Source organism: Nerophis lumbriciformis, linkage group LG01 (genome assembly GCF_033978685.3).
Source record: "Nerophis lumbriciformis linkage group LG01, RoL_Nlum_v2.1, whole genome shotgun sequence".
Taxonomy (NCBI): domain Eukaryota; kingdom Metazoa; phylum Chordata; class Actinopteri; order Syngnathiformes; family Syngnathidae; genus Nerophis; species Nerophis lumbriciformis.
In genome coordinates, this window is record NC_084548.2 from 12164265 (window position 1) to 12177951 (window position 13687).

The 13687-nt window shown below is 40.6% G+C and overlaps 1 protein-coding gene across 1 annotated transcript in view; it reads left to right on the forward strand.

Moving 5' to 3' along the window:
* The first annotated feature begins 5904 nt into the window (after positions 1–5904).
* Positions 5905–13687, forward strand: part of gnb1a (guanine nucleotide binding protein (G protein), beta polypeptide 1a) — a 54964-nt gene continuing 47181 nt past the window's right edge. The window contains exon 1 of the mRNA XM_061974883.2: positions 5905–6378. The gene's annotated coding sequence lies outside the window, so the exon portion shown is untranslated. The remainder of the gene's footprint in view (positions 6379–13687) is intronic.

Below are 13687 nucleotides of genomic sequence, written 5' to 3' on the forward strand. Positions count from 1 at the left end.
CAACAAATGCGTGAGCAAATTGTTGAACAGTTTAAGAAAAACCTTTTTCAACCAGCTATTGCAAGGAATTTCACCATCTACGGTCCGTAATATCATCAAAGGGTTCAGAGAATCTGGAGAAATCACTGCACGTAAGCAGCTAAGCCCGTGACCTTCGATCCCTCAGGCTGTACTGCATCAACAAGCGACATCAGTGTGTAAAGGATATCACCACATGGGCTCAGGAACATTTCAGAAACCCACTGTCAGTAACTACAGTTGGTCGCTACATCTGTAAGTGCAAGTTAAAACTCTCCTATGCAAGGCGAAAACCGTTTATCAACAACACCCAGAAACGCCGTCGGCTTCGCTGGGCCTGAGCTCATCTAAGATGGACTGATACCAAGTGGAAAAGTGTTCTGTGGTCTGACGAGTCCACATTTCAAATTGTTTTTGGAAACTGTGGACGTCGTGTCCTCCGGACCAAAGAGGAAAAGAACTATCCGGATTGTTATAGGCGCAAAGTTGAATCATACCATCTGTGATGGTATGGGGGTGTATTAGTGCCCAAAACATGGGTAACTTACACATCTGTGAAGGTGCCATTAATGCTGAAAGGTACATACAGGTTTTGGAGCAACATATGTTGCCATCCAAGCAACGTTGCCATGGACGCCCCTGCTTATTTCAGCAAGACAATGCCAAGCCACGTGTTACATCAACGTGGCTTCATAGTAAAAGAGTTTGGGTACTAGACTGGCCTGCCTGTAGTCCAGACCTGTCTCCCATTGAAAATGTGTGGCGCATTATGAAGCCTAAAATACCACAACGGAGACCCCCGGACTGTTGAACAACTTAAGCTGTACATCAAGCACGAATGGGAAAGAATTCCACCTGAGAAGCTTAAAAAATGTGTCTCCTCAGTTCCCAAACGTTTACTGAGTGTTGTTAAAAGGAAAGGCCATGTAACACAGTGGTGAACATGCCCTTTCCCAACTACTTTGGCACGTGTTGCAGCCATAAAATTCTAAGTTAATTATTATTTGCAAAAAAAAAAAAAAGTTTATGGGTTTGAACATCAAATATGTTGTCTTTGTTGTGCATTCAACTGAATATGGGTTGAAAATGATTTGCAAATCATTGTATTCCGTTTATATTTACATCTAACACAATTTCCCAACTCATATGGAAACAGGGTTTGTATTAATAGAGTACAGCATTTAGCTTGTAGAGTGGACTTGTAGGTAACTCCTTTCAGCCGCTTCCCCATCAAACACACCATCAGCAGCCAATTCCATATATTCATACAAAAAATGTCTGCCGTTTAAGCATTATTTAAACATACTTGGTTGGCATCACTCTAATCAGAAATCTTCAAAATCATGGCTAAATTGGCAAAGGGTACCCTTTGCCAATTTAGCCATGATTTTGAAGATTTCTTTTTTTTAATTCAATGAATATCATTCACTGTCCTTCACATAGTTGGAAAAACAAAGTTAGCTACACGCTAATGCTGGCAAGTAAGACCAGGGCCCAATGGGATTCCTTAAGATTCTGGGAATCCTCTCACAGAACTCCAAACTTAACCTAACAAATTCCCAGTAAAGTGTCTTAGTTTAAAAGTGATTCCGGAACATTCTACGAGAAATCTGAGCAGGGAATGTACAAAAACTCCTCTATCTTATTGAGAAGGAGAGGTTGACCATTTCAAAAGCTGTGATTGGTTGATCTTAAAAAGCGAGATCAAACATATTTACTTTTGGTGATAATGGGAAAAGGATGGTCTCTCAAACTTAATAATATAATATAATTATATGAAGACTGTGTAATTGTAAATAATATTTCACATAAAAAAATGATGTATCTGTTAAATGAATCGTTAGCTATGCATGAAATTATCCGACAAAATGTGTACAAACTTGGGCCCACTTGCACAGTAATATATAAGTATGTATAAAAGGGGGATAAGACAGCCAGATAACAACAGAACAACATCAGCAAATAGGATATGTACAAATATGGTACGAAAAATTATAGCAAAAAAACGTTACTGAAGTAGATAGTAATAACACAAAAATGACAATGAACATTATTACACTACGTATGGAACAACACAAATACCAACAGAAATAACACTATTGATAATAAATAATAATGACTTCTATTACAATTGTTTCAAATGCAACAATACATAAATGTATTAAATACTTGAATTACAAAAGAAACCAGATAAATGGGGGGGGGGGGGGAGGACTATATTAATTGTCAGGTTCAAACACTGATGACATCTATTAAACGAGACAAGAAGCAAGGAATTAAACGGAGACATAATTAAATTTGGCTTAATTGAGGAGAGCGTGTCTGGGCTGTACTCTTGTACAGTCTCCATCACGGTGTGGCGAAAAATCTTTTATTTGGACTTTCCCTGATTACATGGCAACAGCTGTTTCTAAGGGATGGGGGTCGTAAACAGCCATCGCCTTTGAATAAAACAGTTCAAAGAAAAGGTCGTAAAACAGTTCAAACAAAAGGTCCCCTTGAGGGTGTCAGGCCCTGCTTCCTCTCCGCTTAGTAGTTCTTGGGTCACGACAATATCTTTCTGTTGATTACAATACATGAAAGAAACAGAACACCTTCATGTAGCTTCCCATCCTACTCAGTGGAGTTTTACAAGCCTTTTTCTTGGTAGATCAAAGACAGCGTCTGTCCTCTCCCTGGGAACTCATTGAAACACAAAGTTTTGTGATAACTTAGATACAATGATTCTAACATTAATCTTGTATATTGTTATGGTAAAAATAGGTTAAGCTTTAGCAGTGTGCCGTGTTTTACCCAGTTTCCTGGGGGAGGAGGGGACAAAACATGATTATATGTATGTATATGTGTATGTACATTATGTATGTATGTTTGTACTGTGAATGTGCATATGTATGTTAGTATGTGTGTTTGCATGTACAATATATTTGTCTACCATTATGTGCGGGAGCCAAAATACGACCCAGAAAGCCCGAACCAAAACAGCAGGTGTGGACCACCGGCGCCACGCTAGCACGGGGGACCCCCCAGAACCAGGTCTCCCGTGCTGCCGGGAAGGCCAGCGGCAGGCCGAAGAAAGACGCGCCCGGCAGAGAACAAGGCACGGGAGAAGCAGGAGACCACACCCTGCCCTGAGGGGAAAACCATCCGCCCCTGACCCCGAAGGGACCCCATAAATGGAGATGGAACATCCAGCAATGGCCCCGGGGATGCTTGTTACTCAAAGCGACAGCTCTTATGTCAAAACACTCTTAAGTTGGGGTACTCTTAAATTAAAGTATCGGTGTACTAAATAACAAGTTGAAACATTGAAGCTAATAACATAAAAATGACATGCTGGCTGTTTTTATCTTCTAAAAAAAATACTGTATTGGTTTAGAAAATTAAAAAACATCAAAATTATCCTTTGATTTTTCACCTCTGGTCTACAGCGGCTGACATGCATATTGGGAGAAAAGAACACACTAAAAACTCTCCATCCATTTTCTACTGCTTGTCCCTGTTTAATAAAAATATTGATAATGAATTTTGTTTATGTAATTTTTATTAAGATCTCACTTTATATTTCCAGAAACTAAAAAGTGCAACAGGGTCAAATGTGCTACTCCTCTACGCCCCGTGCTGTCTTTACCAAAGCATATGAGATGTGTTCTCAAGAGTATACATGGCCAATCTACTGTGCAGAAATGCTAAAAGACGTTTATGTTGCTCTAAGAAATTAATAAATGGCTAATTTGCATCATATCATACAGCAATACCAAGATTTCTTAGCATGCAAGCAACTTTAGTTTTTGATGGAAACTGGGGAGGTACAGTATTTAAAAATATCAGGGTGAATAAGGAAGTACCTGCAAAGGTACAGTCCTATTGAAATAGTGGGGAGGGGGGACTGGGCGTGTGATCCCGTGGAACACGCTTTGTCAGTATCATGCTTGAAACCCTATTTCGAAAAGTTGTGCACAACAAAACATGCCCATAGCCATTAATTCTGACTTCCTGTTTCATAAAAAAAAAAAAATCTGCACAAATTGTTGTTTTTGATGGGAGGTTAATGCGTTTTATATGTTGTGCTCCTGATTTAATTTTCATTTATTTATTGAGTTTTATTTTATAATTCAATATTAAATGGTTCAAGTCAGTCAAATTTTTTTATAATTTAAATAAGAATACATTTTATTTTCTAAATTTCAGGAAAATTGATGCACTTTAAATATTTATGTAACAGATCAGAAACAATGTTAATCGTGTTATTGTTTACTGCAAGTTCATCTGTATTTACATGTTTTGTTATCTTTAATGTTAACAAGGTGCGGTTGGTAATGGTATGCAGAGGTGTACTAATAATTTCGTAGACAAATTATATTATTTATTGTCATGACGGAAAGTGTGGGGGGGGGGAGCGAAATGTTTTCTTCTTTCTGGGGTTGGAGGCTAACAAAACAATTAAGAATCACTGCTGTAGTAAAAAATGTCAGTACTTTGATGCACTGCCATGGCATCAAAGTTTTTTTTCAAAAATGTATGAAAAATGAGAAAAAATACATGTTTTATTTGTTTATGTCTGTAGGAGGACAAACATGACCCAAACCTCCCTAATTGTTAGAAATCACACTGCTTATATTAAACATGCTTCAGTGATTAGAGACTATTTGGCGAGCGCAGTTTTGTCCTACTAATTTTGGCGGTCTATGAACTCACCGTAGTTTGTTTACATGTACAACTTCCTCTGACTTTGACATGTTTCATGCCACTCCTTTTTTGTCTCATTTTGTCTCACTTTCTGGGGTTGGAGGCAAACAAAAAATAATTAAGAATTACTGCTGTAGTACAAAATGTCACTACTTTGATGCACTGCCGTGGAATCAATTTGTTATTATTGTATTCTAGTTAAGTTAGGTTCAAGTCCTCGGGAAATAGCATTGCTGCTGTTGTGCACTGCTGACTTATCATCCTTTTTAAGTTATTTGTGAGTACAACAGCATCCTTGATGGTTTAGGTGCCGACCTAGTGGCTCTTAGAGTTTTTTCAAAAATGTATGAAAAATGGAAAAAGATGAGGGGAAAAAATGTTTTGTTTTGTTTTATTATGGTTTCTGTAGGAGGACAAACATGACCCAAACCTCCCTAATTGTTAGAAATCACACTGCTTATATTAAACATGCTTCAGTGATTGGAGACTATTTGGCGAGCGCCGTTTTGTCCTACTAATTTTGGCGGTCTATGAACTCACCGTAGTTTGTTTACATGTACAACATGTACAACTTTCTCCGACTTTGAGGTGTTTTTTGCGTCTCCTTTTTTGTCCACCAAACTTTTAATGCTGTGCGTGAAGGCACAAAGGTGACGGAAAGTGGGTGGGGGGAATGTTTTCTTCTTTCTGGGGTTGGAGGCAAACAAAAAATAATTAAGAATTACTGCTGTAGTACAAAATGTCACTACTTTGATGCACTGCCGTGGCATCAATTTGTTATTATTGTATTCTGGTTAAGTTAGGTTCAAGTCCTCGGGAAATAGCATTGCTGCTGTTGTGCACTGCTGACTTATTATCCTTTTTAAGTTATTTGTGAGTACAACAGCATGCAAGTTTCATTTTCAGGTCACACAAAATATATGTGTGTGTAATATTTAATATTTACTACACTTTTATAGGGAAATATTGCACGCACCATTTACACGTCATGGGACCCTGAAGGCAACACTTGTTAAAAGTACATTTGGAATGTGTGTTGTGTACATACATCAAACTGCTGTACGCTTTGAAATTTCGGATAGTTTTTTTTTTTTTTTTTGCGAGTACCGTAAATACAATTAGTGGGTCTATGTCAGGAGTTACCAAAGATGGCAGTATTTCCTGATTTCTTGAAGTGGTCGCCGACCCCTGGCCGTACGTTGTGACGCCGCCTGAGCGTGGGGTTTCCCGGGGCTGAGTGCAGGGTTACCGCGCCCATCTCTGCTGTTTGGTGGCCGCAGGAAGAAGCCGCTGAGATTCCGTAGCCGAGGAAGAAAAGAGAGAGAAAAAAAAAACAAACCCACCAGGGACGACGTCGACCAAGTCGGACGAGGGGGGGAATTGTCTTCATTTCGCCGTGAAGGTGGAATTCGTGGCGGCTTCGGAGAAAGACTCTGAAACGCCATTTTTTTCTGGGGGGGTGAAAGACCGCCTCGTCTCTTGCTCGACTGTGCCGGTGTGTCTCCCCCACCCCTCCTCCTCCTCCGGCGGCTCCAAAACTGGGTTCGGGGAGTGTCGCTCCACGCTAGCAACATCCGAGAGAGGAGACACCAGCTTTTGTTGTTTTTTTGTTGTTGTTCCCCCCCCCCCCCATCAACTCATGTGATTCGGAGCACGGACAGCGCCTGAAAGAAGGTAAGGATTGTGGGGAGTGGAAAAAAAGGCTGAATTGTGTTTGGCTAGTTAGCTCGCTAGTTAGTTCTCGTTAGCTTCGTGCTAACTAACCGTTAAGTAGGCGTGCTGTCAAGTAGCACATTTCAGTCAAATTCCTGACAGTTAACTTACATTTTGTATTAAATAGCGCCGCTCTAAGTGGCAACTTTGCCGCTGTTAATTAGCATTTCATTAGCTTGTAGGTTAACCACCACCCTCTCTTATTTTAACTAACATGGCGGTACTTTCCCCCCCTTCACGAATACTCTCTGGGGCCGATTCTGTACCGTCAACACATCGATGATCTGGCCCACATTCTCCGCGCCGTTGCTACACCCCAAAGCGGCGAGCACCCATCTCATAAGCTAATAAAACTTCAAAAACTCATTTTTTTAATTTTGTTTGCGTGTGCAATTCTTTGCAAAAAAAACATCGGTTTCCCTTTCGGTCGTAGCATCATGCGGTTGGCAACGGAGCAGAAGTCTAAAAATGGCTTCTTCGCCAGCCGCCGACGACGACACCACCCCCTGTTTTTTTCCCCTTGGCGAGTCCATGTAAGTTAGCAGGCCAGCGGTGTCCGCAGCTCGACTCCCAATATGTAGTCAAAAATGTGCTCTGAAGATCGATTTAGCACCGGTGTGTGCCTAAATCTGCGGTGTTCGTATTTGCACCGCTCCGATTATTTGCTTAGCTGCAGCATTTTAGTCAAATGGAACCTGCACGGCTAGCATAATTAGCCCGTGGTAACGCCACGGACGTGCGTGAAATCACATGAGTTAAATAACACCGTGACGTCGAAATGTATTTTTTTACGTCGTTGATCCCCCCACACACCTCCCGGTGTTGTTTTACGGTAGAGGAAAATGGTAGTAATTGGCTCCGTGCAATCCCGTTATCTCGAGTTCTTAAACCGGCCATATCGTTTTAACACCCTGCAAATCCCATGTCCGGTTCTCCCACGACAACATTCCTCAGTCCGTGTGATTTGATGGAGGGGGTGAGGGGGGATAATGGAAAGCCGCCCCCGAGCTAAGAGGCAACAAGGTGCCGCCGGGAGCAACTCGCAGCCCGGACCCGTCGAGTCGGAGAACTCGCGATTAACCGATCTGAACCAAATTTGGCCTTTTTTTTATTTTTAGTAACTGCCCCGCAAAAGTGCAGTTTTGTGTCGTCGATCTGTTAGATTGTGCCGGTGTGTCCCCTCTCCACGTAACGCCTCCAATGAATGGGTTCCTGTATGTAGGGCCCGAGCAGCTGCACTCAACAAGATGGCGTTCAAAGCCTTTCTCATCAGCGCCTTTTCTCCCATTCGCAACAGCTGCCGAGCGTCGGATGCCTTTAAGGCTAAGGGCCTGCTAGTTTCCGTGACCCCGCTTTAAAACAATACAATCCATGTATTTTTTTTGGTCAAACTGTATGCTAGAACGTGTTTGATGAGCTCCGCCTGACTGCATTCACAGTCTGTAGAGCAGTGCAGGGTTCGTACAGGTGCTTAAAAACCTTGTAAATGCTTGGATTGTAATGTGTTTTCAAGGTTTGACAAATACTTGAATTTTGGGTGAAGTGCTTGTAAATGCTTAGAAATGTTCGCCATATTTCTCGGCAGTCTGACTCAATAGGCCAGGGGTCGGAAACCCGCGGCTCCGGAGCCGTATGCGGCTCTTTGATCACTCTGATGTGGCTCAGCTACATAATTGCCGCCCCCCCCCCCCCCCCCCCCCCCCCGATTTTTCCGGGAGGTTTCCGGATTTCAGTGCCTCTCCCGGAAATCTCCCGGGGCAAACATTCTCTGATATTCACCCGGACAACAATATTGAAGGTGTGCCGTGATGGCATTGCCTTTAACGTGTCGTCTCGTCCGCTTTTATACCATGCTATCTGCGTGCCGGCCCGCTCACATGTAGTATGCGGCCTCTGCTTACACACGTAAATGACTGCAAGGCATACTTGGTCAACAGCCATACAGGTTACACTGAGGGTTGTGATATAAACAACTTTAACACTCTTACTAATATGCGCCACACTGTGAACCCACACCAAACAAGAATGACAAACACATTTCGGGAGAACATCCGCACCGTAACACAACATAAACACAACAGAACAAATACCCAGAATCCCATGCATCCCTAACTCTTTCGGGCTACATTATACACCCCCGCTACCACCAAACCCCAACCCCGTCCACCTCAACCGACGCACGGAGGGAGGGGTGGGGGGGGTTTGGTGCAATTCAATACATGCGTACAGATTACGCATGTATTGAATTGGATGGTTGTAGTGTGGAGGCAGGTAGCGAAAACGAAATTGAAGAAGAAACTGAAGCTATTGAGCCATATCTGTTTGAACCGTATGCAAGCGAAACCGACGAAAACGACACGACAGCCAGCGACACGGGAGAAAGCGAGGACGAATTCGGCGATCGCCTTCTAACCAACGATTGGTATGTGTTTGTTTGGCATTAAAGGAAACTAACAACTATGAACTAGGTTTACAGCATATGAAATACATTTGGCAACAACATGCACTTTGAGAGTGCAGACAGCCCAGTTTTCATCAATTAATATATTCTGTAGACATACCCTCATCCGCTCTCTTTTCCTGGGGGTCTGGCGGCAGATTTCTTTGACTTTATCGTTGGAAATGGATCTGCTTTGAGTGTCGCAGGATATCCACACATTCTTGCCATCTCTGTCGTAGCATAGCTTTCGTCGGTAAAGTGTGCAGAACAAACGTCCAATTTCTTGCCACTTTCGCATCTTTGGGCCACTGGTGCAACTTGAATCCGTCCCTGTTCGTGTTGTTACACCCTCCGACAACACACCGACGAGGCATGATGTCTCCAAGGTACGGAAAACAGTCGAAAAAACGGAAAATAACAGAGCTGATTTGACTCTGTGTTTGTAATGTGTTTGAGAAAATGGCGGATTGCTTCCCGATGCGACGTCACGTTGTGACGTCATCGCTCCGAGAGCGAATAATAGAAAGGCGTTTAATTCGCCAAAATTCACCCATTTAGAGTTCGGAAATCGGTTAAAAAAATATATGGTCTTTTTTCTGCAACATCAAGGTATATATTGACGCTTACATAGGTCTGGTGATAATGTTCCCCTTTAATGTGCGGGCCGCGTGTCTGAGACCCCTGGTTTATACATAGCACAAAGCAAAAAAAAACTTTGTATGCAGTGTTATTTCATTTTTCTTTTCAAAACAGTTTTGTGGCTCCCATTGTTTTCTTTATTTTGTGAAACGGGTCAAAATGGCTCTTTGAGGGGTAAAGGTTGCCGACCCCTGCAATAGGCTAATTATAAAATAGAAACAAATAAAATAAGTTTCCTAAAAATGAAAGCTTGATCTGTTGGCATTGCACAAGCCCTTACATTAGGTTGTTGTCATGCCAGTGTCGCCCCCAAGAAGACAGTGGTGCATAGGTCCGTCACGCCGGGAAGTTGTCGTTTTAATGAACATGATGTATGCATGAATTATGATACAAACAAACAACAATAATTAATGTTATTTCTTGCAAGGAATGATGTATACATGAATGATGATGACAACGTTTGCAAACACCAATGACATTGAATAGTAGGGCTGTGAATCTTTGGGTGTCCCACGATTCGATTCAATATCGATTCTTAGGGTCACGATTCGATTCAAAATCGATTATTTTTTCAATTCAACAAGATTCTCGATTCAAAAACGATTTTTTTCCCGATTCAAAAGGATTCTCTATTCATTCAATACATAGGATTTCAGCAGGATCTACCCCAGTCTGCTGACATGCAAGCAGAGTAGTAGATTTTTGTAAAAAGCTTTTATAATTGTAAAGGACAATGTTTTATCAACTGATTGCAATAATGTAAATTTGTTTTAACTATTAAATTAACCAAAAATATGACTTATTTTACCTTTGTGAAAATATTGGACACAGTGTGTTGTCAGGCTTATGAGATGCGATCCAAGTGTAAGCCACTGTGACACTATTGTTCATATATATATATATATATATATATATATATATATATATAATATATATATAAATGTCTAATGATAATGTCAATGAGGGATTTTTAATCACTGCTATGTTAAAATTGTAACTAATATTGATACTGTTGTTGATAATATTCATTTTTGTTTCACTACTTTTGGTTTGTTCTGTGTCGCGTTTGTGTCTCCTCTCAATTGCTCTGTTTATTGCTGTTCTGAGTGTTGCTGGGTCGGGTTTGGTTTTGGAATTGGATTGCAATGTTATGGTATTGTTTTGTTGGATTGATTAATTAAAAAATAAAAAATACATTTTTTTAAAATGAGAATCGATTCTGAATCGCACAACGTGAGAATCGCGATTTGAATTCGAATCAATTTTTTTCCCCCACACCCCTATTGAATAATCTACAAAAACACTAGGCCTGCAACAACTAATCGATTATAAAAATAGTTGGCGATTCATTTAGACGATTCGTTGGATCTATGCTATGCGCATGCGCAGAGACTACTTTTTTTTTTTTTTTTTTTAATAAACCTTTATTTATAAACTGCAACATTTACAAACAGCTGAGAAACAATAATCAAAATAAATATGGTGCCAGTATGCTGTTTTTTCCCAATAAAATACAGGAAAGGATATAAATGTAGTTTGTCTCTTTTATCTGATTATTAATCGAAGTAATAATCGACAGATTAATCGATTATCAAATTAGTTGTTAGTTGCAGCCCTAAAAACACTGTTTCATTTTCTTTACCCCATTCAGTTAATGATAACTGCTGGTTCAATGTTAGGCTTAGGTTTTAGAAGATTTTCTGTATTTTTCCTACTGACAGCATTTGGTGACCTCAAACAACAAGGCTATGGATAGATTCACACTGGTTTTCGCCTTTTGAAGGGTACTGGAAAAACTGGAAAATGTATCTTGAAAGTCCTTAAAAAGTGCTTGAATTTGGCCATCGAAAATGTGTACAAAGCCTGCAGGGTTTTTCAACCTTTTTTGAGGCAAGGCATATTTTTTCATTAAAAAATCCGCACGCACACCACCAGCAGACAACGTTAAAAAAATGAAACTCCACCAGGTCAACGTGCCTTATTTTGAGTTTGTTAGTATTTTCTTGTGTGTAGTGCTTTAGTTCTTGTCTTGCGCTGTTATTTTGGTGGCCCATCCTGTTTTGTTGATGTTTTCCTGTAGCAGTTTCACGTCTTCCTTTGAGCGCTATTCCCCGCACCTGCTTTCTGTTAGCAAGCAAAGCTATTTAAGTTGTTGTTATCTTTCTTTGTGGGGATATTGTTGATTGCCAAGTCATGTAAGGATGTACTTTGTGGACGCCGTCTCCGCTACACACGCTGCAAGTTTTTGCTGTCGTCCAGCTTTCTGTTTACGTTGTAGCCAGTTCAGTTTTACTTTTGTTTTGCATAGCCGTCCCTATGCTTCAATGCCTTTTCCTTTTGTTCATTTTTGGTTTAAGCGTTACATACCTTTTTACCTTTAGAATTTTGGCTTCACGACAAACCGTCCTCATCTCACCCGACACATTCCGACTTTTACAAAGCAATTAGCTACCTGCTGCCACCTACTAACGTGGAGTATTACATGGTTACCCTGCCGAGCTCTACACAGCACAGACACTAAGGAACGGTACATTATTTGCAGATTATAATTATTGATTTGCAAAAAATATTTTTTGGACCAATTAGGTGAAGTTGCATAATTTCCCACGGCACACCAGACAATATCCCGTGGCACACTAGTTGAAAAACACTGCTGTAGAGTATGATCATCAGTGAGCACTGCAGTTTACATCATTGCATACTGTGTTTGTGGTCATCATGTCATCATTACAGATTGTTTGTAACAGTCCCAACTAGTGTTGTCCCGATACCAATATTTTGGTACCGGTACCAAAATTATTTTGATACTTTTCGGTACTTTTTTAAATAAAGGGGACCACAAAAATTATATTGGCTTTATTTTAACAAAAAATCTTACGGTACATTAAACATATGTTTCTTATTGCATGTTTGTCCTTAAATAAAATAGTGGACATACAAGAAAACTGGTCTTTTATTAGTAAGTAAGCAAAAAAGGCTCCTAATTTAGCTGTGGATGTATACAGTAACATATTGTCATTTTCCAGTCTATTATTTTGTCAAAATTATTAAGGACAAGTGGTAGAAAATTAATTATTAATCTACTTGTTCATTTACTGTTAATATCTGCTTACTTTGTCTTTTAACATGTTCTATCTACACTTCTGTTAAAATGCAATAATCACTTATTCTTCTGTTTGATACTTTACATTAGTTTTGGATAATGCCACAAATTTGGGTATCAATCCGATACCAAGTCGTTACAGGATGATACATTGGTCATATTCAAAGTCCACATGTGTCCAGGGACATAATTCCTGAGTTTATAAACATAAAATAAATGAAGAAAAACGAACAAAGATGTTGTTAGGCCACAAAATATTGACGTATTTATAGTGGTATCGACTAGATACGCTACTGTACTAGGTATCATTACAGTGGATGTCAGGTGTAGATACACCAATGGTGTTTGTTTACATTTTGACGCCGGTGAGCTACGGTGTGTAGTGAAGCATGTTTAGCTATTCCTCGTCCTGCAGGGATGATACTTGTAAGAAATGTACTTTATTTGTTGCCATGGAGTGTTATAACTTCACCTTTATTGTTAGTTTTTAAGCCAAAATGCGTCCGTTCTCCCTTTTCTGTCTCCTCACTGTGTCTGCTTGTAAGTACCCTGTGATTGTGCCCTGCGGAACATGCTCGTCTGCTCGTAAACCAGCAATGACACGACGGGGGAGCGGGCGGTGGCGGACCGGTACTTTTCAGAGGCGGTATAGTACCGAATATGATTAATTAGTATTACGGTACGATACTAATACCGGTATACCGTACAACCTTAGTCCCAACAAGTCATGTTTTAATTGAAATATTAGAATAAACTTATGGCAGGGCTCTTCAACTGGCGGCCCGGGAATGACACCAGACCGACCTCTGAGTTTAGTTCAAACTCAGGCCCCGTTACACTGCTCACCAAACGACACAGACACAATTGACACGGATCGGATATTCTTTGCCAGTCTGAATGCTCCAAAGTGCTTCAAATCTGATTTTTTTTACATCAGAATTGGGCCACATCAGTAGGTAATCCAAGCTGATTGCGACTGTTGCGTCATCTTTGGCGAGCTATGTCATTCGCCTGCGACTTGCCAGCGGAAGTAGGTACGCCTTTACAACATCTGGTTTCTGTGAGCAAAGCATTTTTTCGGCGGCCCA